This window comes from Prionailurus viverrinus, chromosome B1 (genome assembly GCF_022837055.1).
Source record: "Prionailurus viverrinus isolate Anna chromosome B1, UM_Priviv_1.0, whole genome shotgun sequence".
In the NCBI taxonomy this organism is placed as follows: Eukaryota; Metazoa; Chordata; class Mammalia; order Carnivora; family Felidae; genus Prionailurus; species Prionailurus viverrinus.
In genome coordinates, this window is record NC_062564.1 from 176,138,500 (window position 1) to 176,163,030 (window position 24,531).

General features: G+C 39.2%; 1 protein-coding gene across 5 annotated transcripts in view; it reads left to right on the plus strand.

Moving 5' to 3' along the window:
• Nucleotides 1-4,628: 4,628 nt before the first annotated feature.
• ARAP2 (ArfGAP with RhoGAP domain, ankyrin repeat and PH domain 2) overlaps nt 4,629-24,531 on the plus strand; it is a 209,698-nt gene continuing 189,795 nt past the window's right edge. For 2 of the 5 annotated variants that reach the window (XM_047855318.1, XM_047855322.1), the window contains exon 1: nt 20,973-21,213. The gene's annotated coding sequence lies outside the window, so the exon portion shown is untranslated. Of the gene's footprint in view, nt 4,714-20,716; nt 20,829-20,972; nt 21,214-24,531 lie in introns of those variants that run through there. The other 3 variants (XM_047855319.1, XM_047855320.1, XM_047855321.1) reach the window with 3 other exon arrangements.

Consider the following 24,531-nt stretch of genomic DNA (forward strand, 5'->3'; position numbering starts at 1 on the left):
TTTGGTCAGTAATTTGTAATCATGGTTTGAATAGAGTAAGCATGTATATATAATATATATATTATATATAATTTAAAATGTTATAGCTTTTTTATTCCTCTCCCATCCAAAACAAATATAAATATTTTATGGTTCTTAAAATAAACTCATAAACATTATTATTGTTACAAATAAAACCAGAAAGATCAGAAATCATACAAAGAGAAAGGGGGAAAATTACTAGACAAGATTATGATTGTTACTAATAAAAACAGATCAGAAATCATACAAAGAAAAAGGGGGGGGAATTACTAGAAAAGAGGCAAATTGACTCTTTTTTTTAAGTTTATGTATTTCTTTGGGGGGGGCAGACAGAGAGACAGGGAAAGACAGAATCCCAAGCAGGCTCCATGTGCAACACAAATCCCTAACGTGGGTCTTGATCTCATGAACTAGCGAGATCATGACCTGAGCTGAAATTAAGAATGGGAGGCTTATTAACCGACTCAGCCACCCAGGTGCCCCTTTTTGGTCTTATTTTTAGATGAAGAGAGGTAGGAAACATTTCTGGTACTGAATTATAGGTCATTTTAGCATACATATCTTTATGTAGAGAACACTAAGATAATGAACGAGGCCTCTGCAAGAAGCTTTGCAAAATCATTGAACTTTCCTCGTGGTTCTTGCATTGAGTTCAGTGAAGGCATTTGAACATTAAATTGCATTACTGGGAAAGAATTTTCTTTAGCACAAAAGAGTTTTAACTTAGATATGTGTATTGCTGATAACCTCAACTGAAGCAGGAATGGAGTTTAAAGCAATTGAAGAAATGATTAGCTTACCCCATTCAATTACTTAAACAAGGAGGCCATTAGATCGATGTGACTGTAATGCTATAGTGGCCTATATAAACAAACCAAAATCTAAGCTTGTAAATGCCTCAAGATTATGAAATGGAAATGCTATGGACAACCAATCACAAATAGCCAACTAAGCTTCAAGCTCTAGCTAATCAAATAATCTCCTTTCTTTGTTTCTGCACTTCATATAAGATTCTTCCCCAGCTCCTGACTGGGTTGTGTTCTGGACCACTGTGGTTTAGGTGCTGCCTGATTTGAATGTTTTGTTTTGTTTTGTTTTTTTGCTCAAAGAAATCCTTAAATTGTTTTTATTAAAATTTTTTTGATGTTTATTTTATTTTTGAGAGAGAGAGAGAGAGAGACAGAGACAGAGCGTGAGTGGGGGAGGGGCAGAGAGTGAAGGAGACACACAATTCAAAGTAGGCTCCAGGCTCTGAGCTGTCAGCACAGAGTTGGACGCAGGGCTCCAACCCACAAACTGTGAAGCCATGACCTGAGTCGAAGTCGGACGCTTAGCCTACTGAGCCACCCAGGCACCCCAGTCCTTAAAAATTGTTAATATGGGCCTCTGTTTATCTTTTAACATCCCTTACAGTCTCATTCAAATATGATATCAACTATATTTTGGGTAGAATAGATGCCAGCTCGATCAATGTTGCATTGTAAACAGAAGAAGGAAATATATATCCACCTGCTTGGATTACCTGGGACTGTGTAGGGAAACTTGATACTCTTCCCAGGATATTATTCCAATGTTGGCTTCATTCCAGCCAAAGTCCTGGTATGGAGGCATGAAAAGGGAGTGGCTTCCATGGGTTTTCATCAGTGTGGTCTCAAGAAAACAGGATTTTCTCCTTCTAACTATAGGACTGTCTAGTCATAGTGTGGCTGTTGTCAGGGAGGGCAGGTTATGTAAACCACATAAATTTTACATTAAAAAAAATACATATATGTGTTGAAGAGAAGAAGAAAGAAAGAAAGAAAGAAAGGGAGAAAGAAAGAAATAAAAGGAAAGAAAAGAAAGGTGGGCACTCTAGAATCAATATGCAGGCAGTTTTTATTGGTGATATAATCCAATCATGAAGGTCGGTTTTTCTAAATTAATCATCACTTTTTTAATTTCCCCTTTTTGCTGCTAGACCTTACTTTCTTAGGGTGATGTTATTTTTCTTTTGCACTCATGTTAGTCTATGTCCTCCAAGAAGCAAACACCAGTACCAGATTAAACATGCTAGAAATTTATTAGGGGAACTGCCAGTGAGAGACAAGGGTAGGGAGCTGGAAGAGGCCTCATCCTGAACTTGGGTGAAGGAGAGAAGGAAGGAAGGAAGGAAGGAAGGAAGGATTCTAGATGGGACTTGCAGTTCTAAAGAAAGTTGAGCATGGCAGTCTGGGAGGTCTTGAGCTAAAGGTTCTATGGCCAGAGGAATCCCCAGTCTCCCAGGAACAGACCTGCCTTAGGATCACCGCCACACCCAGTCATTGGCTGCCGGCCAGCGGGGAGGCGTGGCCAGCACTTGGCCAGGGCCAGCATTGCTTTTACTCGCAGCAGAGATCCAAGAGACACACTCCCAGGGCTGCCATAGCAGCCCTAGTTTACCTTAAGCAGAGTTGTTTATACTACTTTCCATTTTTGTTTATTTAATATACAATAATAATCACTTTCTGAGCGTTCACCATGTGGCAGACACTGTTAAAACTTTTATGTGCATTATGTCATTTCATCCTCACAACCACCCTGTTATTATTCCCATTTTACAGAAGATTACTTAATAAGTTTCTTGCACGGACAGGCTGTGATGAACTATTATGTCATCTTCATTAAGTGGAGAACTATTTCCCAGAAACCCCTCATCTATATGGTCCCCCTGCTGATAGTTTGCCAAAAGAAGAACTTGAAAGAGATTTGAAAATTGGAAGTGATGCAGCAAACATTATTCTCTGAAGGTTGTTTTGCAGCCAGATGAAATGATGGACAGAGGAGGCTGTGATCAGTAGGTTTCGAGTGCTTTTCTTCCTCCTCTGCTTTGCCAGTAGGTTTTCTTACAGCCAACTAGCCCTGACGATCAACAGTGACCTCAGGTATGCCTCAAAGCACTTGACTGTGGACCCATAGAGTTGGTCTCCACAGAAAGAGCAACTCTCCATAAAGCTCTCCATGGGAACCCCTTTTATGGTTCCAATTTAGCAACCGGCTGTACTTGGCTTCTCAGATTGGCTGCTTGCTAACTACTGTGATCTAAACTCTGCCTTCTAGACTTTCACTTCTCCAGCTCCTCCCTCAATTGTAAAGTCTAATTCCTATAATAAATCCTTTTTCCCAGAACACAGAGTTACTCTCCTCCCCTGCCAGAACCCTGACTGATAGAGTAACCGTGCAAACATCTGTTGAATGAATGGGCGATTTCGGCCTAGCCCAGGGATTAAGACATATGTAGTCAGTCTTCACAGTCCAGTATCCTTTGTTTTAGATTAAAGTAAGAACAATTCATTTGTTTAAAATACCAAATATGCAAGAAGAAAGTGTGACCATAAATTATTGAAGTCGAAGTCTGTCACTGGCAGTGTCCCATATAGAAGTTCATCCTATAATCTCACAATGTGTCATGTGCAGGGCCAAATTTTTGCCCCTCTCAAATCAAATAAGTACGAAAACCTATAAATGTACCTACCTGAGACTCTAGACTTTTGTGTCCTAAAAAGCAGAGGATAACGTTCTAGCCAAGAAAATTTTAGGGGTGCCTGGGTGGCTCAGTTGGTTAAGCCTCTGACTTCGGTTTAGGTCATGATCTCGTGATTCATAGGTTCAAGCCCTGTGGTGGGCCCTGTGGTAACAGCTCAGAGCCTGGAGCCTGCTTCATGCATTCTGTGTCTCCCTCTCTCTCTGCCCCTCCCCTGCTCATACTCTTTCTCTCTCTCTCAAAAATAAGTAAAACATGGGGCGCCTGGGTGGCGCAGTCGGTTGGGCGTCCGACTTCAGCCAGGTCACGATCTCGCGGTCCGTGAGTTCGAGCCCCGCGTCGGGCTCTGGGCTGATGGCTCAGAGCCTGGAGCCTGTTTCCGATTCTGTGTCTCCTTCTCTCTCTGCCCCTCCCCCGTTCATGCTCTGTCTCTCTCTGTCCCAAAAAATAAATAAACGTTGAAAAAAAAAATTAAAAAAAGAAATTAAAAAAAAAATAAGTAAAACATTAAACAAATTTTTAAAAATACAAAAAATAAAATTTTTAAGAGCAGGCATTATCAGTCAGGCCTCTAATATTAAAAATGTCTAACGTGTCTACAATTGTCTGCAAAATATATCCCCAAGACACTGAATGGCGTTAGTTTAATAATACTATGTCAATATATAAAATTGAGTGTTGAAAAATATCTTGCAAAAATAAGGGCTTTGCCATAATTTCTATCAAACTATTTTTTTTTCTGAGAGTAATTTTACAGTACATTTATCTCTTTTATGCTTTTCCCCTCTAATGTTTGAACAATACAGAATCAAAATTTTAACAATATATATATCACCAAAGGTACTATCACACCAACCTGGGAGAAAAAAATATGGGGCTGTAGTAAGAGTTGCACACAGTTCTTTTCTGTGCTTCCTGTATTTATCTATTGTGTCTGCCCCACATGTGCCTTTCTGCAAGCCTGAGGTTGGTACAGCTTTGCTAGCTACTGTCCTATTACATTCTGCCAAAAGGAGTCACTAGAGGGAGTTTAGAAACAAGGGAGGGGGAGGGGAAGGGCAGAAAGAACCTTCCTCTTCTTTCTTATTTTATCTTTCAGCACTGCCCAGCAAAAGTGACTGTTTATTCTCACTCCGTTTGGCACTTCTAGGACAGGATTCATCATTTGCCTTAGAGAAACCAGCACCAGCCAGGTGGGTGCCCCTGATCAGAGGTCTGAGTCTGAGCTCTATGAGGTTCCTCCTCTAAGCTGCTGCTCTGGTAACTTCCATCTTTTGCCTTTTGTTCCCATAGCTCTTGGGGCAATACCTGCTAGTTCTTATTAGCTCTGAGTTTACCCTCGTGTCTCCCTCTTGCTCTGAAAGCTCCAATACCTGCGTCACTGTTCCTTATTATTCAATCTTCCTTATTGAAGCCCTGAATGTGAATTCTGTTTTCCTGACTGGACCCTGTCTGATACCTTCATTTTTATACAGCTTCTAGCAAATAAAGGGGGTTTAGATGGCCTTCCTTACCTCCTTCTTCCCCTCCCCTATTTAAGAGTGTTTTAAAGGGTTGCCTTACATGTCCTCAAGAAACACCCTGTCAGCTACTATGGGGTACCTGCAGTTTCCTCTACTTCTCAGGTTTTTTGTGATGTCTATTGCCCAAGCCTTGAAAGCTGTGATGAAACTTTGGTCCTGCTGATAAGCGTCAAAGGTGAGGTCTTCCTCGAAGGTCCAAATGGCGATCCATCCTACTTATTTTGCTGCTCAGTAGACTGTGGCCATTCTTTGCTCCAGAAATTTCCGGCATAATACAACCTTCACTCTCCAGGGCTGCTTTCTTTAATGTACTTTACATGTCATTTTTGTGTTGGGTTCTCAGTATCTTTTAGATTGTACAGCACAGCTTTCACTTTTAGTGTCTGTTTTATGACAAGTCCTACCGTATGGCAGAGGTCTGAGTCATGGGCTGAGCTGAAGGGCAATCTGTGTCACTGGTAGAGTGAAGTACTTAGAATTACCCACGCTTCCACAGAGGGGAAGAGCTCCCACCCCCATGCCTTCCCTCCTTCAACCAGATTATCATCAATTTTATTTGTTTCATTTTCATTTCCTCTGAAGATTTCGTTTGGACAAAGGAGTCTTCTGCTACAAAAAGATTTTCAAAACTGGCATTGAACCTCCAGAGGCACCCAAGCTTATCCAAATACAAAGATAAAAATACCTAGGTTCCAAGCAGAGGCCACCACTATAAATGTAAAAAATGTATATATTTACATGGTCTATGATTCTTAGGATTTAATACAAAAATTTCGCCCAAGTTTTATAATATTGAAAGAAGAGTAAATGTGCCCTTTATTTGTTGAAGAATATTGCTGTGGGTACCTGGTCTCCCAGGAAACACAAAACCTACTTTCCTTGAAATGATATTTATGGCACCGAAGAACTTAGAAAAGGTGTGGAGTAACATTTAATGCTTTGGAGGCTCCAGAGTACATGAAGAACTTCATACAATTAAAACGATCATAAATCAGAACCTCTGGATTTCACTAGTTAAATAAGAGAAAATTAAGAAATGTATTGAGCTTCAGATATCTCTAATAAGATATTGTACTTTGCATTAATATGCATTAGTTCCAAAGAGTAAATGAAAATTGCATATGAAAGGAATTTGAAATCTGTGAATTTGTAACAAAAAATGACACGTAGCTATTTGCAGTGCTCTTCTCAATAAAAGTGAATGCCTGGGAAAATATTTGAAAAGATAAAAAAAGAAAAGAAAAGTAAATGAAAATACAGAAATTTAAAAGATATCAGAACTCTGTATAGGTGAGAGCTATATAAAGCCAAGATTTTAAAAATTGACTTAATTTGTTCAAAGTGGTAAATTCACTATGCATTAGTGTTTATTAGTTCTAATAAGCAAAATGTGGGAAAATTTTGGTATTTAAACATTGAGCCATTTACTTGTGATAGTTGCAATAATTTCTGTGTGGTTCCAGAGATTTTTTTTAAATACTTTTTTTCCAAAGGAAAATGATCAATTATAGAAATTTCTATGAGTTTTTTTTAAAGATTTTATTTTTAAGTAATCTCTACATCCAATGTGGGGCTCGAACTTACAACCCTGAGATCCAGAGTCACATGCTCCACCAACTGAGCCAGGAAGGCACCTCTCTGTGAGATTTTTTTGATGCGTTCTATCCTCACAGATTTTAGAATGGATTGCTGTAATATAGATTTATCTCTCACACATTGTCCATAGGTAATCTCATAGAAAGCCTGATGGTTTTCATATGTGTATTTAGCTAGAATAAGTATTCTTTATTGCCTATGATGTCACCTCTATTTAGTATTTAGTATCACTTGTATTCCATTTTCTTCTTTATGACGCATTTAATCCAGTAGGAATAAATGAGACTGTCAGTAGTTTAAATGACTATTCCTTGACCCTTATAAACATGTATCATTCATGGACTCATCTGCATGAGTTTAATGTTGATCTTTTATGCTTTAACACAATCTATATCTTAATAACACTATAGAGACATAGCAAGTATTTTTTATCTCTAGGTGGATCCAACAATAATTTCTAACAACTTTATAATACTTTTGAAGATGTTTGATGTATCTTCCATCATGCCAGAAAGATCCACCCTCTCCCATCCATATGAAGAAAGAATTTTTGTTGACTCAGACTTCACACCATTCCAGCCAACTGGCTCTGCTATTCAATTTCTAGCAGAAAAGATTGCCTAACATAAACTGTTCTAAACCTAAAATACAGTTTTGGGTAGGGATCCATAATTAAATAGCTTGTAGCTAATGACTGTGACAAAAAGTGCTAGTTTTCCCCAAATAGTCATTCTCCCCTTATTCATTTAGTAAAAAGAATGATGCAATTTTAATTGAGCACATGGATACCCAGCATAAGGATTTCATTTCTTTGCCTCCCATAAGCTAGACATAACTATTTCATTAAGTTTTAGGCCATAGGTTATGGGTAGAAATAATGTACAGTTTCTAGGTCTGGCCTATAAAAAAGGACACTGTCTGGCCTATAAAAAAGGACACTGTGCATTTTCTTCTCCCCTTCTCACCAGCTGGGATGTGGATGTGATGATGAGAACTAGAGCAGCCATAATTGGCTATGAGATAAATTCCAAATGTTGATCAAGAGCTTGATCCAGTTCTGAAATACTTTTATGTGAACTAAGAGAGGAAGAAGCTTCTGTATTATTTAGGGAACTGTTATTTTGTCTCTTGTTGTTACATCCAAAGAAGCATAAAACCCAAACATGTAAAAATCCTATACTGGGCTTTTGAATAGAGTGCGTAATTCTGACTCAACTACTTATCGCCACTATGAATTTGAGCAAATTCCTTAATGTCTCTTATCCTCAGGTTCCCTTCCCTTCTATAAAATGTGGGCTTCTATGAGGATCAACATACTTAATCCATGGAAGTGCTCACCTCTGTAATTGACTCAAATTAAGCCTTCAAAAATATTATCTAGTCTGATTGTTAGACCTGTATGTCAACCCATTCAATTATATTGGTTATTTTTGGCAAATAACTATTTCAAGAATTTCTCTATAAGTTATGTCACTAATTAACGTAGTTAAATTAGTTATAAGTCATAAGGTACTTTACTAGCTCTTTTAGGGCTTATATCAGCATTTGCTACCATCCACTCACAAATTTTCTAGGTTAAATTTTTCTGTGGCATAAACTTTGTGATATTCACCCTCAGCTGTGAGTAGAATTGGATTCCAGAATTGATTTTTAGTCATAAGGATATCTTATTTCATTTCCATGAAGAGGTAGACAGACCTTCAATTGAGGCCCATATCCTGGAGGCCCTATGATTTTCATTTGAGTTTGTCGCCCTTGTTTCCAGCTTGAGGTCCTCGGATCTTGAGCAGACATTTAGAATAGCTGTACACTGGAAATATTTTAAAGATCATTTCCTTTAACTCATTTTGACCAAAGAATTCTCAATAGTTTTGCTGTAAGAAGCAACAGTCAATAATGTTCTTCGAGCTTTACCTATAAGATGTGGGGTTCCCTTAATTAACTGTACCAGCTTTACTGAAAGTGTGGTTCAGCAAACTAAAGGTGTTATACAAAAAAGATGGTCTCTTGATCTGACAGACCTAGGAAATGATAAATTAGGCAAGATTAAACAGGTTTGGTCTTGTGTGTGTGTGTGTGTGTGTGTGTGTGTGTGTTGCAGGATTCCCATAAAGACTTTACTATGATAATGTATGTCATAAATCTCTAGGAGAGAGTATTGATGAAACCATTTTTCAAACTTGAACAAATACTCTAGTTTTCATAAAGTATTATGTAGACCTAATACAAAACCTTAGTTTGGATTTGCTAATTTTATGACTGACTTAAGCAGGGCCTTTGGAGAACTGCATGGGTTCTCTGCTGGCATAACCATCCCATGAGATTAAGTCAATAGTCAAATGCTTTCTGGGATCTATCTTTACTCCTTTCACCCTTTTAGACATTATATGTTAAAATAATGACCATTCCCTGGGTCTGTCCTCAGGCCAAATTCTGGTTTTCTCTTTTTCCATTGAATCTTGCCACTGAGACCCCTGTAGGCCTAATAGCCAAGAACCATAATGTTTTCAAAGTCTTGGTATGCTCTCCTGCCTATGAAGCAAATCTATGTGCTCTGAACTCACCATGATATTCATGTTCTTGTGGATGACCTGCCTAATAATGTTATGACCTGAACCCATTTTTTCTCACAAGCTACTGTGAATAATATGATTATGTCCAATGTTCAGAGATGCCACAAAGAACCTATAAACTGGAATTTAAAATGCATAGCTAGATTCCTAGAAATCATAACTAAGTAAACTATAAATTTCATTAACTATGAGAAGAAATTTTAATCAGAACACTGTTGAGTAGATTATTGATGCTATATGCAAGAAGTTGTGTGAGGGGGTAGATGGATGACTTTGAAGTCTTGGGTCTTGTTATTGTTTTGCATTGTTTAATTGGAAGATTACAGTCATGTATAGGCCTGTACCCAGGAAACACCTCACTCAGTGAAAGATTTCTATCCATAACACAGAGATGACAACTGCTGTCAAAGTCTGTTATCTGGGCAAACCTTTGGCAATGGATACAAGAATCCATTTAAATATCCCAGCTCTAGTCACTACTTAAACTAATCACAGTCCGGTCCCAAGGGTAGGTGGCCTGATGTGGTAATTGTGGTGAGCAAGACCTATGCATCTGACAATGGTACTAAGCTGAGTTCCAGCTCTACAATTTATAAGGTATGTGACCTTGGGTAAGTTAAACTCTTAAACCTTTAAGTACCCTCATCTATCAAATGAGGCTAATAATAGAATCCAATTCATAGAGCTGGTATGAGGATTATGAGAGACAGTTTATGCACTGAACTTGCATGTGGATAGTTAATAAAGATGACCCCAGCACTAATAAATATGGGTAATATTTAATAAGTATGACCACCCACACATGCACAGATGCCTAGGCTCCTGTAAAAAATGAAAGACTCCAGCCTTGTGGATGTAGTGACGTGTTCTTACAACTTGTCTCTCTCAAATGATACACTTGTCCACTGACTCTTCCCTACTATTCTTAGCCATGTTTAATATAGTATGGGCAGCAGTTTGAGCTTCAGCTTTGAAAAAAGGACAAGAGTTCACATATCTGTAGTAAATGTCATCTGTGTATCTTAAAATTTGCTGAAGACTGTGGACTGTATGAAAGGTCTGAAGTAGGCACTCAGTCTAGTGGAAGAAACTTAATGTACCAGGAAGGGCCTGACGAGAGGTGTCAAAAGCTGCTGGCTGAGAGGAAATATTTCCAGCATCTCTGGAGCATCCATTAGAATCCTGACTCCAGCAGTGGTTATGGGGTGGGGGTGGTGGTGGAGTGGGAGAGAGTTAGGAAAAACTAGGAGAGGAAAAGCCAGAAAATTACAGCTGCACCCACCACTTAAGAGACAACCTTTCCTCTCAATCTCCTTTCCCTATCGACCTGATCCTTGAGGGGTCTGATGCAGCAGTTAGCAGATGAGGGAAAAGGTGAGCAACTGAGAGAAATGTGTCTAGTCCTCTAATCCTTCCCTCCCCACCACCCCAAGGAAGCATGATAGAACTGAAGCAGGCTTGTGGGAAAGAGGGTGGTAATGGAGAACAGTATGTTTTATATTGAATGAAATAGATTGGAGTTAGTTTGTTGTGCTAGAGCACATAAATTAGACTATTCTTTTCAATGACACAGATCAGAAAATCTAAGGAATCCACCCTGTATTTCATTCATGAGTAGAGTAAATCTGAAAGCACAGTTTGGAAGGGACAATGAAAGAGAAACTAAAGTTCTTTATGTTTAATTATTGCCTATTGAATTCAGCCAATTCAATAAAAATATTTACCCATTTGATAGTTGTACAAATGTGCTTTTTATTTGAAAATGCACTTGGCACTTTATGAAGATATTCTAATGCATTAAATTGGTGTCTTTTTAAAAATTATAGGTTTAGTAGAAATCGTCCCTAGTTGGGGCATAAAGACAAGTGACTGATTCCATCCAGTACTGTGTTATTTTTTCTTTCTTTCTTTCTTTTCTTCTTTCTTTCTTTCTTTCTTTCCTTCTTTCTTTCTTCTTTCTTTCTTTCAGAGATGAATGAAAAATAAAAACAAAAAACTCCTTTTTCAGTGTCCTAGTAACTATAATAAAAAAGCCAAGCATTCATGGCTGAATGAATGCATGAGTAGTAGTTCCTTTGCAAGTGAAAGAAGAGAAGTTCAACCAAGCATGACTGCCATGGTCTCCTTAATATGCTTGCAAAATGTACTGAGCAGACACCCTGTATTCTGATCGCTAAACCAGATTGAAGCTGAAGTAGTGCGGGTTGGAGAGTTCACAGGAAAAAATACAAAACCATTACACAGGATGCTGCAGAAGCCATGTGGAGTGAAGGAAATGCAAAGTTGAGAGTTAGGTCTTTGAAGGTCTGCGCACCTGCTGTTTGGTATAACTGAGATGGTATGTCATATTTCACACAGAGAAAATGATCAAATGGCAGATAGATATCTTTTCTAAAAAATGTGTTTTAAAGAAACTGAGAATACTACCTTTTCAGACAGAGAAACAGGATATACGGATTTTTGTGTGTTTTTTTTTGTAGAGTAAGAACAGCAGACGCTGATAGCATAGAAGTTGCTAGTAACCAGACTGTACAAACTGTACATGAGGTCAGTGATGAATGAAGCTTTAAATCACATGTCCATTTGTGACACTCTTAGATGTAGAGAGAGTAACTCAGTGTCTTCATTGTCCAATCTACCTACCAACACTCCTTCATGAAGTGCTCAGACATTCTTATCCTCTGTTCCCCTTCCTCCAATCTATGTTGAATTACCTGTTTTGGGGGGAAATGATTGAACTTGCTTATGTAACACAAAAGGGGCACCTTGCAGTTAAAAAGATTAAATCTTCCCTAACATTAGAATTCTGTAGAAACTGGAAGGATGAATCGACTCATTTGTCCATTTTGTTTCCCCAAACTTAGAGGTATGAAATTATAAATACCAAACGTTCTTTATAAATCCCTCAACAAGCTGGTGAATTCATTAGTCATATCTGTTACAGGTAAGTTAAAGTCTACAAATGCACATACATCCTGAAATTTCTGCCGATTAGACTGTGTACTTCTTTTGGACAGAAGGAACAGAAGGGCAATTAAAAGAGTGGCCCCTGGAATCATACGTGTGTGCTGTCAAACAGTATAACCTTTCTGCAGTTTAACTTTCTGCAGTTTCTTGCAGTTTAACCTTTCTGCATCTCATTGTATTCAGCCGATAGATGGCCATCCCAATGACTTCTGATAAGATCCCCAAACTTAGACATGGTGTGAAAGGCCATATACAATGCGTGTGCCTGTCCCTCCAACTTCATCCTGTCTAATTTGTTCACTAGCTGAAAGAACTTATTTCAGTTCCTCCAAAGTTCCTGCTTTTGGTGCATCTGAGGTTTTACAAATGCTCTTCTCTGCCTGGAGCCTATCTCTGTACTCTCCCACACACAAGCTGAGCACACATAGCTCACTCCCACCCAGCCTTTGCTTTTCAGTGTAAACGTCACTTGTTTAAAGAGGATTCTTCTGATAAACTGATCAAAAATTATTCCTTCTCTTTTTTATTTGCTTGCATGCTTGCATATAACCTTGTTCATTCCTAATACCACAAATGTCGGGGTGCTTTGTTTGAAATAAATGGGAAGATATACAGGAATCAGGCAGACAAGGAGTCAAATATTACTTTGAGACAACATGTCAGTTTCTGGAAGCTCTGAATATATTTAAACCTCCTATAGGTCTTACAGCTTGAAAGAGCAACACAGAATTCTGGCTCCCTGACGACAGCCCATGCTACGAGAAAGGGGATAAAGAAGCAGGGCTCATGTGGCCAGGCCCTTCTTCCAAAGACACCCAACAAATAGGGTACTCCACTATCATAGGGCAGCGTGTAGAGATGTGAAAATGGGAGCTAAGAGAGGCTGGGAGGGTTAGAAATTCCCTCTGCATGAAGGAAAGATTGGGAATAGGAGAAAAACATTTCTTCCAGTTTCAATTTAAATGTATTAATATAAACCCCATGCAGTGACCATTTCTGAGGTTAAATATAGACAAATATCAGCAGATTCATATGGTTCACACATAATCAAACATGTATATGTTATATATACATGTAAACATGTAAATGTGTATGTATGCATGCATAGATATATTAAGTAGTATATGTACCATATGTATACTATGTGTTATATATATCTATGTGTGTGTAATAGCATTCACATGTGCCATATACATACATATATATTTGTGTAATAATTTGTGTAGTATCTGCCTCTGCTATCATACTGAGAGTTCCCAAAAGATAGTGAAGTATGTCTATGTTTGTCTCGGCATCTGTGACTCATCATATCTTACAGCATCTACAAAAATTAGTTGAATGAATAATAGCTACAGCACATTTAACATGTTATTTGACTTACTTTAAGAACTCAATAGATACTAGCTATTTTGACGATCACACTGCTGCTTCTTCTGCTGATGAAACATTCTTAATATACTAACTTTTGACCTTGGCTGTATATTTCTAAGACTTCCATTTCAGAAATCCATAAGTTTGTCACTCATACAGTCTGTCTTCCACAGCTCATAATTTCGGGCCATGTCCCATAGTTGCAACCTCCACAGCTCCGAAGTTATAACTTTAAGGAGAAACAGGGTGAATAGGACTATAGCAGATTAGAGAACATATGTCTTATCCAGAAAGGGCAGCCATTCTTCCAGTTGGTTCAGACTTGCTTTGTGGGAATAGGAGTTCAGTGTTATCAGACATTCTGATTTTTGAAGAGAAGCTGAAAATCCGTATTTTAATATAAAATCTTCTATATCTGGGAAACTAATTAAAAATTGCTAAGCTCTATGTGCTTCTGAAAGATACTTGGACTTCATGCTGCCCACAGCTAGTTTGTGACCTCTGCTTTTATGACAGTTGTCTTGTGGTAGGAGGTTTTATCAATCCTTTCCCTGTTTTTCATGTATCTTTTTAAAAATTTTTTAAAATTTTATTTATTTTTGAGAGAGAGAGAGAGAGAGAGAGAATGCCTGAGTGGAGGAGGGGAAGAGAGAAAGGAGAGAGAGAATCCCAAGAAGACTCTGTACTGTCAGTGTGGGGCTTAAAAGGAACCTTGAGATCATGACTCGAGCCAAAACCAAGAGTCTGTTGCTCAACTGACTGAGCCATCCAGGCGCTCCTTGTTTTCATCTTGTACATGGGTATTATTCTATGCTTTTCAAATTAGTTTTTTAATAGTTTAATTTCAATGCTTTATAGGGGATCTAGTTCTAGCTGTTGTTTTTGTATTTCTAACCTTTCTATCTTTTGCTTCTTTAAATCCCTCCGCCCTTTTGTTTCTTGATGTCAGAAGAGCTGTTGAGGTTAATTATCTACTACGAGGGTAGCATTTTTAGCAAAAGGGGAAAAAAATGGAGGTATAGAGCATTTTCAAACTGTAGTACAAATATAATTTTTGGTGTGTTTAGTAAACTCAATTTTGGAAATATATGTGAGAACAATTGACACAACAAAGTGGAAGTAATAATTTTACACCCTGGGAATGTATTTCATCTGCAAATCAATTTGACAATAATTAGGTTCTCTGGAACTTCTTTTAATAATCCTTTTTCCTTAATGAACTTTTTTCTATAGAAAAATAAAATTAGATATTTATGTTAGCAGTGGTGAAACTACTGGATGTCAAGAACCCAAAAAATGCAATGTATTTTAGAATACACGAATACTTTTTAAACCATGAGAAAAAAAAATCACTGTGACCCAAACTGTGACATAACACAAATCACTTAGAATTTTTATTATATATGTATAAAAAATTCTCTTTGAGAATTAGATGTAGATTTTCATCTAATATCACATTGTTCTGTTTCCTTGACTTTTTGCAGAAACCTAGTGTAATCTTTCTAAAGACATTGTACATGACAACTCAACATGTGTTGGACTGTTGGATTGCCAGTGCAAGTAACTGAAATGACGACGATATAAACATGTGTGGTCAGGTTCACGAATATACAGGCAATGACAAATTATACTATGACTACTGCCTGGCCAGCAGCAATCCATCTTAAGATAAATCCCCATTTCAGAAGTAGTAAAGTATAAAATATGTATCAGCGTCAAAGAAATACTCTAATCTCTAGTACCTAAATAAGTTTCTGAAATACTAGTTTTATAGAAAAACTTTCTATTTTTTTTTTACATCTCATCTTTTATATCTTTGAAATTTTCCAGTCTAAAAAGTAAGTGATGTACAGGGCAGCAGGAGAGACAAAATTCTCATCGAATGGTACATTCTCAAGGTGTATGAGTGAAGTTTTTTTTCACACAATTGATATCTTTAGTTAGATTTGGGTATCTGTGTTCTCTCCTGGGAGATGCAAACCCCTAGAGATTTTGTACTCTTTTAGACCACAAGAGAATGATGAAGGCTTTGAGATCAGAATTTCGAGGTTCATGGGGCCCACTGATTTTAAAACTGGCCCCAAAATTTGCTTCCTTCATTCATCTTTTTTTTTCCCCTGCTGCCACCAGCCTAATTCTATCCTTTTGACAATTCATACCATGTTTTAAAATATTTAATAAGTTCTGGAAAAAATATATATATAAATGTTTATTTATTTTTGAGAGAGAGCCAGAGTGTGAGAAGGGGAGGGGCAGAGAGAGAGGGAGACTCAGAATCTGAAGCAGGCTCCAGGCTCTGAGCCGTCAGCATAAGTGGCTCAAACTCACCAACTGTGAGATCAGGACCTGAATCAAGGTCATTTAGCTGACTGACCCACCGAGGTGTCCCCTATAGGACTCATCTTTTTTTTTTTTTATGTTTATTTATTTTTAAGAGAGAGAGACAGAGCACGAGCAGGGGAGAGGCAGAGAGAGAGGGAGATACAGAATATGAAGCAGGCTCCAGGCTCTGAGCTGTCAGCACAGAGCCTGATGAAGTCATGAACTGCAAGATCATGACCTGAGCTAAGTCAGACAATTAACCGACTGAGCCACACAGGCGCTCCTGGGAAACTTATATTTCAAAATAAATTATTTCCACAATCTTATAACCTTTTGGTAAAATTTAACTGACTGCGTATGTGACACTCCTCATTTCTCTGCCTTACCGTAGGCATCCACCAGGCTGCTCACTTGTAGTGAGAAAGTTAGTAAAACTTTCAAAGCAACTCTTAAAACTTTTAACAAAGTACCAAGTGTTTAACCTAATGAATGTGAGTACTTTAATTTAATGAAACAAAAATGTATCCAAGGCCCTATAATGGGCTCTTCAGGGAATTCATACCTCCAGAGAGGTAGTGGAACTTCAGGGAATAACAAAAGTAATAAGAAAAGTTTCTTAGTATCTGTAATGCAAAATCCCCTAACATAGCTACTCCAATAGTGGCGAAAACAAATGTCATTGGGGAAATCCAAGAGAGAGCCTGAAAATTAGGCACATCATTTCTCCCCAAAAATCGGCCTTAGAAAAGATATCTTTCCAGCCAAAACTTTAAAAGTTTTCTCTGAGGCACAGTGCTTAAGACATATATGGGATTTGAATCCACATTATCTGGGTTCAAATCCTTTCTCCCTTACTGTTCTTAGGTGAAATAAACTCTGTGTCCCCATTTCTTCACTGGTTAAGAAAGGAGCTAATGGTAGTACCTACCTTCCAAACCTGCTGAGAGGATTAGAAGTGTTAAAAATGTGTAATAGTGCCTGGTACCTGGAATCTATATATTCGAGGATCACTACCCTTCCAGAATTATTGTACATTAATCCAAACTGCAAAGTACTTGAACTACTGGAGTTGGGTGTAAGGCATGTGGCCTGAATATCTTCAATCAGTCTTGGTTCAGGATACATACAGAGGTCATCTGATGGAATTGTCTTAAAAATCAAGAAGAAGATACTTAAAACAGATGAAGTAATTACTTATGGAAGTATGAACTCACAGTTAGTTGTACATGCTCTATGTTAGTGTAAGCATCCTTTTCAAAAGCATTAAAAAAAACTGGTGGAGATTACAAATGTACATATTTGGATGAATGAGAAAATACAACTTCTTAATATAACGCTGGCGGGAACTTGTGGTTTGTAAACATTCCCGGTGACAGAATCATAAAAGAATTCAGAAAGTTAAGTGTCTTCAAAAATTTAGACAGAAGTGAAACTCATATGCTCTAAAAAAAAAACCCAAAAACAAAACAAAAAACAAAATACAAAAAACCCAAAACAAAACACTGATGATTCAAAGTGTGGCTCTCCTGATGCAGTTACTGATATTAAAGTTGCATGCTAAAATGTGAATAGAATTAGTTTATAAAACATGAATGGAATAGGCAGTGTTTATACATTAATATATAATTTTATTTTTATAAATGTTTGCTTATCTAAAAGGAATTGAATTAAATACAGTTAACTAGACACAGGCCTATTTTATCTACATCCCTAAAGCTTTCTATTTGACAAAAACAATATGGGATTTTCCTTTAGAGAAAAAATGATTGCTTTAAATTCTGTTGTGTATATAATTCTGGGTAGCAGAGATCTGGAAGGGCTTAAGAGGAAGATGAGGGTTGAACATTGTTTTGAAGAATAATTGGAGTAAAGAGAATAGAACTAAATGTATTAAGGGACTACTATTTTCTAGGGACCTTAGATAAGAAATCACATTAAATTCTCATAGGTATTATTATTCCCAGTTTACAGATAGGGAAATTGAGACTCAGAAAATTTAATGCATCTTTTCAAAATGCCACAAACTACATGATCAGCCTTCATTTTCAGCACAGGCTTTTTCAATTCCAGCACTGTGATTTCCCTGAAAGGCAATCCAGTGCACAGGGTGGATGCTGGTGAAGAGTGGCTCGGAATTCTTTTCTTTATTTCTTAACTGGTGCAAATTACTTGACCTCTCTTTCTTAAGTTTTCTTATCATGGGGCTAATAACACAGTCTCTTCAAGAAGGTGTTGAGACAATTCAGGGAGCTTTTGCAAGCAAAGTGCTGGGAATAGCAACTGACACCTAAATGCTCTATAGGTGTTACCCTGGAAGATGCAAGGAAAAGGGGGAGGAGGGACAGGAGGGAGAAGGGGAGGAGAGGAGGAAGATTACCACTAGGTCACATTACCTCTTTGAGAAGCAAAGTGCATTCTGGGTAAGAGGGATAGGCCGAGCAAAGACACAAAGTGTGGCAAAGTACATAGCTACACCTGCTCTCTGACTAAATATTGAGGAAATAAGGACGGGACTAGGTCATTTTGGAATAAATCCAACCTAGATGGAAATTCCTGGGAATATATAGTCCAACGGTCCTGGCAGTAAACAGATATCAGACCTCACTTGTTATGAAGTTAGTTTTCTTGTATACTTTGCTTCCTGAATGCCTCACTGTGAGGGCTAAGTAATTCATAGTATATGAATCCAGCCTAGATGTGTTTAATTTATACACTATTGACTACTTAACCTAAGTCTCAATTAAGCCTGTATTTATAAAATTAGAAAAAGAGTTCTAACTTGTAGAGTTGTTTTATATCTACAACATAGATGTTTGGCTGAAATCTGAGTTATTAGTAAACAGTTAATAAAAGAGTACTTTTGACATATTTCCTCAGATAGCTTTTATTTCCCTCCATATATGAAGGTTCTTAAAACCAGAATACATCTTAAAACTAATGTATATATTCAATGGGGGAACATTGTTTTTCTTTCACTTCCCAGAGCTATTATTAAATCATTGGTGTTCCTTACAGCTTTTAACTTTATTTCCCCTCAGAGAAGGCTGTAAATCCAGAGGTTGTATTGTATTTGCTACGACTGTATTCTCAAGTTATCAAAAAGTAAGTGTTCAATAAATTTCTTAAACAATAAATTACTGAATAAATAATCAAGGGACTATGATATTGTTGCAAAGAGACACAAAGTCCCAATTAGGTTTATAAAACCTACCAAGAGAAGTAACTTGAGGCCAAGCAATGTTTGGTGTTCTGACACATGTCCCTACTAAGGTGGGAAACTTTGTTTATAAGCCACCTTGTTCAGAAAAGGACTCAAGGTGGCTTACACAGATAAAAATACATGACAAGTATGTGAGAATTCTTAGGTAAAAAGCAAAAAGTGAAAAAAAAAACAAACAACAACAACAAAACACCTCAACAGATTAAGGACCTAAAATGAAGCCAGGAAAACCACATAGTATATAATTCTACAGGAATCCAAAAGAAAGACCATGCTTGAGGTTTAGAAAACGGGAAAACTTTCCTGGTGGAAACAGGGCTTGCTATGAAGTATTGACTCCACATTGTCAGACTATGCTATGACTCCACATTGTCAGTTCCGAGAAGAGAGTGCCAAGGCCCAAGTCGAAGGGGCAGTGTCTTTCCAGGATCTAACAAGCTCAGGTACCAGAAGGACTGGGGCATGCTCATCCCTCCCTCCCAAGTGAAAAAAGACAAGAAAGGGGGAAATTAGAAAATCAGGGAATAGGCTGTATTCCTCAGGGTTAAGAGATCAGGTCTAAATTGAAAATCACCTCCACTCCTTAAAGTTGTGTGGTCTTGGCCAAGGTGCTCTGCCTCTCCGACTCCTCAACTATTAAACGAAGACACCAATCCCTTCCTCACAGACACCAGTTGAAGGAGAAGCCTATACAATGGGCTCAGCCGAATCTGCAACGGAGCTCGGTAGACAGATTCCCGGGCCCACTGAATGCAACTTTGCCAAGCAGCAGCCTGGGAAAACCAGCGCCCTAGATGAGTCTTCGGTTTGGGAAACGCTGAGGTGACACGGAAAGTCCTTAGAGTAAGACTAACAATCAGCGGTGGAGAGGTTCCGCCCATTTGACAGGAACCCCTCTATCAGCGCGCGGAGAAACCCACTGGCCAGCAGGGGCCGGGAAGGGTCACCCGCGTCTCTCCCCCCAGCCCCCGGGGAGGGTACTGCCCTCGCCGATCTCCGCTCCCGGACGCGCCCTCGCAGCTTTCCCAGCCCCGCCGGCCCGGGAGCCTCGCGGCCAAGGTGCGCCAGGTGGCGAGGGTGCCAGGCGCGGCCTGGCCTCGGCGGACTGAGTCAGCCGCCCAGCTATGCTGCGGAACCAGGGCTGCCGGCTCGACCGCCCCCGCCGCTGAGCGCCGGCTGCCCCCGCGCGGGGCGCCGGCTCCCCGCCCCCGCGGGCCGAGAGGAAGCGGCAGAGGCGCGGCGCGCGAGAGCACCTGGGCGGGCGCCGGGCGGCGGCCGCAGCGCTTCCGGAGCTGCGCGCGGGCTCGCGTTCCCCGCGCTCCCCGCCTCCAGGTGCGGCGGCCGCGGCGCGCCAGCCCGTGTGACAGCGCCGCCCGCGCGGCCGCCGCCCGGCAGCAGACGCGGTGCGGGCAGCCGGCGGGGACCGGGGAGGCGGAGGAGGCCCCGCTCCTGGGACCGACGGCTGAGGACCGAGCGAACCGGGCGGGCAGAGACGCCGGCGCCGAGGCTTCACCGTCCGCCTCGCTTGCCCAGCTGGGCTGCCCGCGCGCGAGGCGAGTACCGGGGGCCGCGGGTGGGCTGGGCGGGGCGGGGGGCAGGGGGGGACCGTCTCAGGCTGGGCTGCGGCTTTTCGGCACTTTCCGGGTAAATTCCCAGAGCGCAAAGTGTTCGGCTCTGGTTTCTGCCCCTTGGATTTCGCTCCCGCGTGTGGGCGTCTAAAAGGAAACCAGAAGCGGGTAAGTGATACAAAAACTCCTTGCTAACGTGATTTGGTCCGGGCGGGTGAGAATCTGCACCGACAACTAGACTCCTCCTTCGGCACCCCGCACCCCGAGATAAAAAGAAGCTGTCCTTTAGCGAGTTTCAGGCACCAAGTTATTTACTCGGCAGAGATAATGAGTTTGCGCGGATCTCTGCGCTTCCCCCGCATCCTGCTGGTTGTACACTTTGAGACGACAGGCTTGTTAATTAACTTTAATCACAGTCATTTGGCCTCCACCTGCCTGAACCCAACACCGTACACCGGGACCTGTCGGCAGTCAGTTTACTAGATTGATCTTTCATTTTAGTTTGGAGACAAGTCTCTTGGGAGAATGGGTGAGCCATCTCATTTAGTAAAAAGTAAGTTGGCCCGGGCTTGTTTTCTTAAACACTTTCCTCACCTCCTTTTGGCGATCTGGAGCTCTTTTGATTTGAGGGAATGCTTTGTGAAATGATGTTGTGAACTTTATCCTTTGATGATTAGAGGAAAAATAGAAGCAAGTTTGTGTAAGTCATGACATTTTTTGGCTTTTGCGGGTTTGTGTAGTGATAGGAACAATTTTTTTTTTTTTTTTCCAGGTTGCCCTTGAAATAGGCCGCTCAGTGGAATATAGCCTTCTGGTTAAAAAAAAAATAGAAAAAAAAAAAAAAACGTATCGAGAAGGAAACTATTTTTAAAAGTACATTTAATCGGATGTCACTGTGATTACCAATAATAGTATTGTACTTACAAGCTCAGTATTGATTTCCCCCGCACTTAAGCACTCTACACCCACATGAGTTTGTGGAACTTTGCCCATAAGTAATTGGAAGATGAAGTTGGAGCTGTTTTAAAAAAGGAAGCTAACTTTTTTAAGGGAAAAAGAATCCTGTAAACTTGTAGTTATGACTTGCATGCACTTACAAGAGAAATGTTGAGGGAAAATTCTCATGACATTACACTGTTTAACAATGTTTAAAAAAGAAAGAAAAGTAAAATGGGTCATGGAACTAAGCTGGAACCTAGAGTGGAAGTGTTTGTTTCCCTGGCCCCTTTTTAAACGCATTTTTTAACAGATACACATTCAAAGTGGGTCTTAACACCAAGAGTATTTTATATAGATTTGGTTTGTTAGTACGCAAAGATTTATTTAAATTAAAATGCACCTAGGGGGTAAGTCAGTGGACTTGTTAAAACTTATTTACATGGGCGTGTATGTGTTTGTATTTTTTCTGTCTTCTGTAAACCTGTCAGATTTTATAGTGGTTGCCAAGAAAGGAAACCTGATAGTGTGTGTGTAAAATATGTATTTTGCTGTTGGTGTATTTAAAGATAAATTCTTAATCATCTGATATTACTACACATTTCTAGCAGTTTAAGACCCAAATATTCAATTAATCCTTTTCAACTCAACTATAGTTACTCTAAGTACAGGAATCAGATTACAATGAATTGCAATTTTCTTGGAAATGTTTACATTAATACTATGAAACTATGAAGTTTTAAAAACCCTAGGACTCAGGGTTATAGATTCTGTGATATCCAAGACTTTTTTTTTTTTTAATACCCCACCTTCCTGTAACTTTGAGAAAGTTTGCTGAAAGATGTTATGAAATTGCCAAGTATTATGATGGTCGTTGCTTTCATAGCTTTCTTTTAATATGTTTTTTTTTTCTCATTTATTTATAGACTCATTTATTGCATCCAGTGTTGGCACTTGCGAAGTTGAGGGCTTTTTGGAATTCTCTGTAAAATATTAATTATGTAGGGAACTTTTTATTAATGTTGGAAATATTTCTTAGCTTTGACCAAACGTGAATTGATGAGAGATTAGAGGCTATGAGATGTCCTTTTAATCCTTTCTGTGAAGTCTTGGATCCCTCTAGTTTGTTATTTTAGGTTTTTTTTTTTTTTTTTTTTTTAATTGGCCAGATTAAGCCAATGGTGATGGCTAAGCCATTTTACTCACTTTGTTGAAGTCAATTGTATTCTATTTATAAGGTCATTCCTAGTATAAGAATAAGCATATATCTTTACCCATACTATGAGGAAACAAAGGAATCCTGATTTGGGTTGGAGTAGTCATTTTGAGCAGTTTCAGAGGTAAAAACTACCAGTGAAGAGGTGGGAAGAATTATTTTCCTATCTTATTCCATTTGTATGCAGAGTAGATGGGTAGGTGAGGGGATACTCAGGGAAGGACTAATAAGATGGTGAATATGCCCTCATGGTTCTTACAAAAATGGGACGCATAAAAGGACTATACAGGTTATATTACATAGCTTTAGGAAACGGAAACATCGTTAATCAATTTGAAGTTGGAGAGATGATCAGGGAAGAGCAGAAGAGAAGTGGGATCTGCATGCTGCTTATAAAGTGTCTTGGGCTCCTGGGGGGCGGGGATGGTAACAGTCATTGCCGAGTCTCTTTCCTAGTATCTTGATAAAGTTCAGAATGCTTAGCCTGCTATTCAAGGTCATAGCCAACTCCAGCTTCCTTTTCTGGCATCACCTTTTATTACTTCTTGAACCTTAGGTCCAGCTGTTCTCATCTCCTTGCTGTTATAACCTGAAGACCTCTCCCTCCGTGCCCCCTTTATGGCATATCTTCTGTTTCAGATAGTGCTGTCTCCATCCCCATTTCTTCCTACTTGAGATTCCTCTCTCAGCCCCTTCACTGATCACTCCTTCCTCAGAGCTGTGAATGGCTGCATATTTCACTTGCCTTCCTGGAATTAATTTGAGATTTTTAGAGTTCCCTAGCACTCATGAAAGATGATGGTTCTACTTCTCTATGTAATTAATAGTAAAGCAATATTTAAAATGTAAACCATGTGAAAGTCAAAGTCACAAAATTAGATTTTATTATTATTTATGCACTTTTTGGGGGTTACCTCAGCATTCCATTTTCGATATTTCTTCTTTACGGGCACTTACCAGAGTGGTAAAGTAATGATTGTATGTGTGCTATTTTATTTTGTTTAGTTCTGTCTAATCATAAGACTTTTAAGCTCTTTGAGAGAAGACATTGCATCTTCACTTTCTTTATGGCACTTAATGCTCACAAATGGGAGAATGGTTGCTGTAATCTTGAACTGCAAATATTTCCCACTGTTATTACTCTTGGAGAGAGTAGTTAGTTTTCCTCAAATATTTATTGAATGAATAAATGTAAATAAATGAGTCAGTAAGTTGGAAGACATTTGCTGAGATATCTCTCTTCTTAAGAAAAAGGGACTTTGACAGTAAGGGAACCAATAGGAGTGAGCTCCCAAATTCAGCTGGAAAAGAGGTCAGGGGACTATTTATAAATGCAGAGAGAAGAGACGTTCACAGTAGGCTATTTTGAAACATCTGGTTGTTAGTTTAACAATGCAACTCAAATTCAGAGCAATGGTGGGGTTTAAGTTTATACTAAAAATTTAGAATTAACATATGTATGATAAAGTACACATAGCATAAGCGTAAATTTTTAAAAATCTTTCTATTGATCTGTAATATCCTACTAGTTTTGACCTGACTAAATTAAAACAATGCTCAGGGCAGCATGAAATGGAACAGAATCCTGAAGAATATGTGCCCATGTTCTTATCAAGAGATGGAAGTAGTCTCATTCTTCTTTCAGCTAAATGTTGCTGGTTGTAGAGGGGTAGCAGGGAGCTGGCACTGGGCAGAAGCAGGTGCCCAGCCAGGGGCACA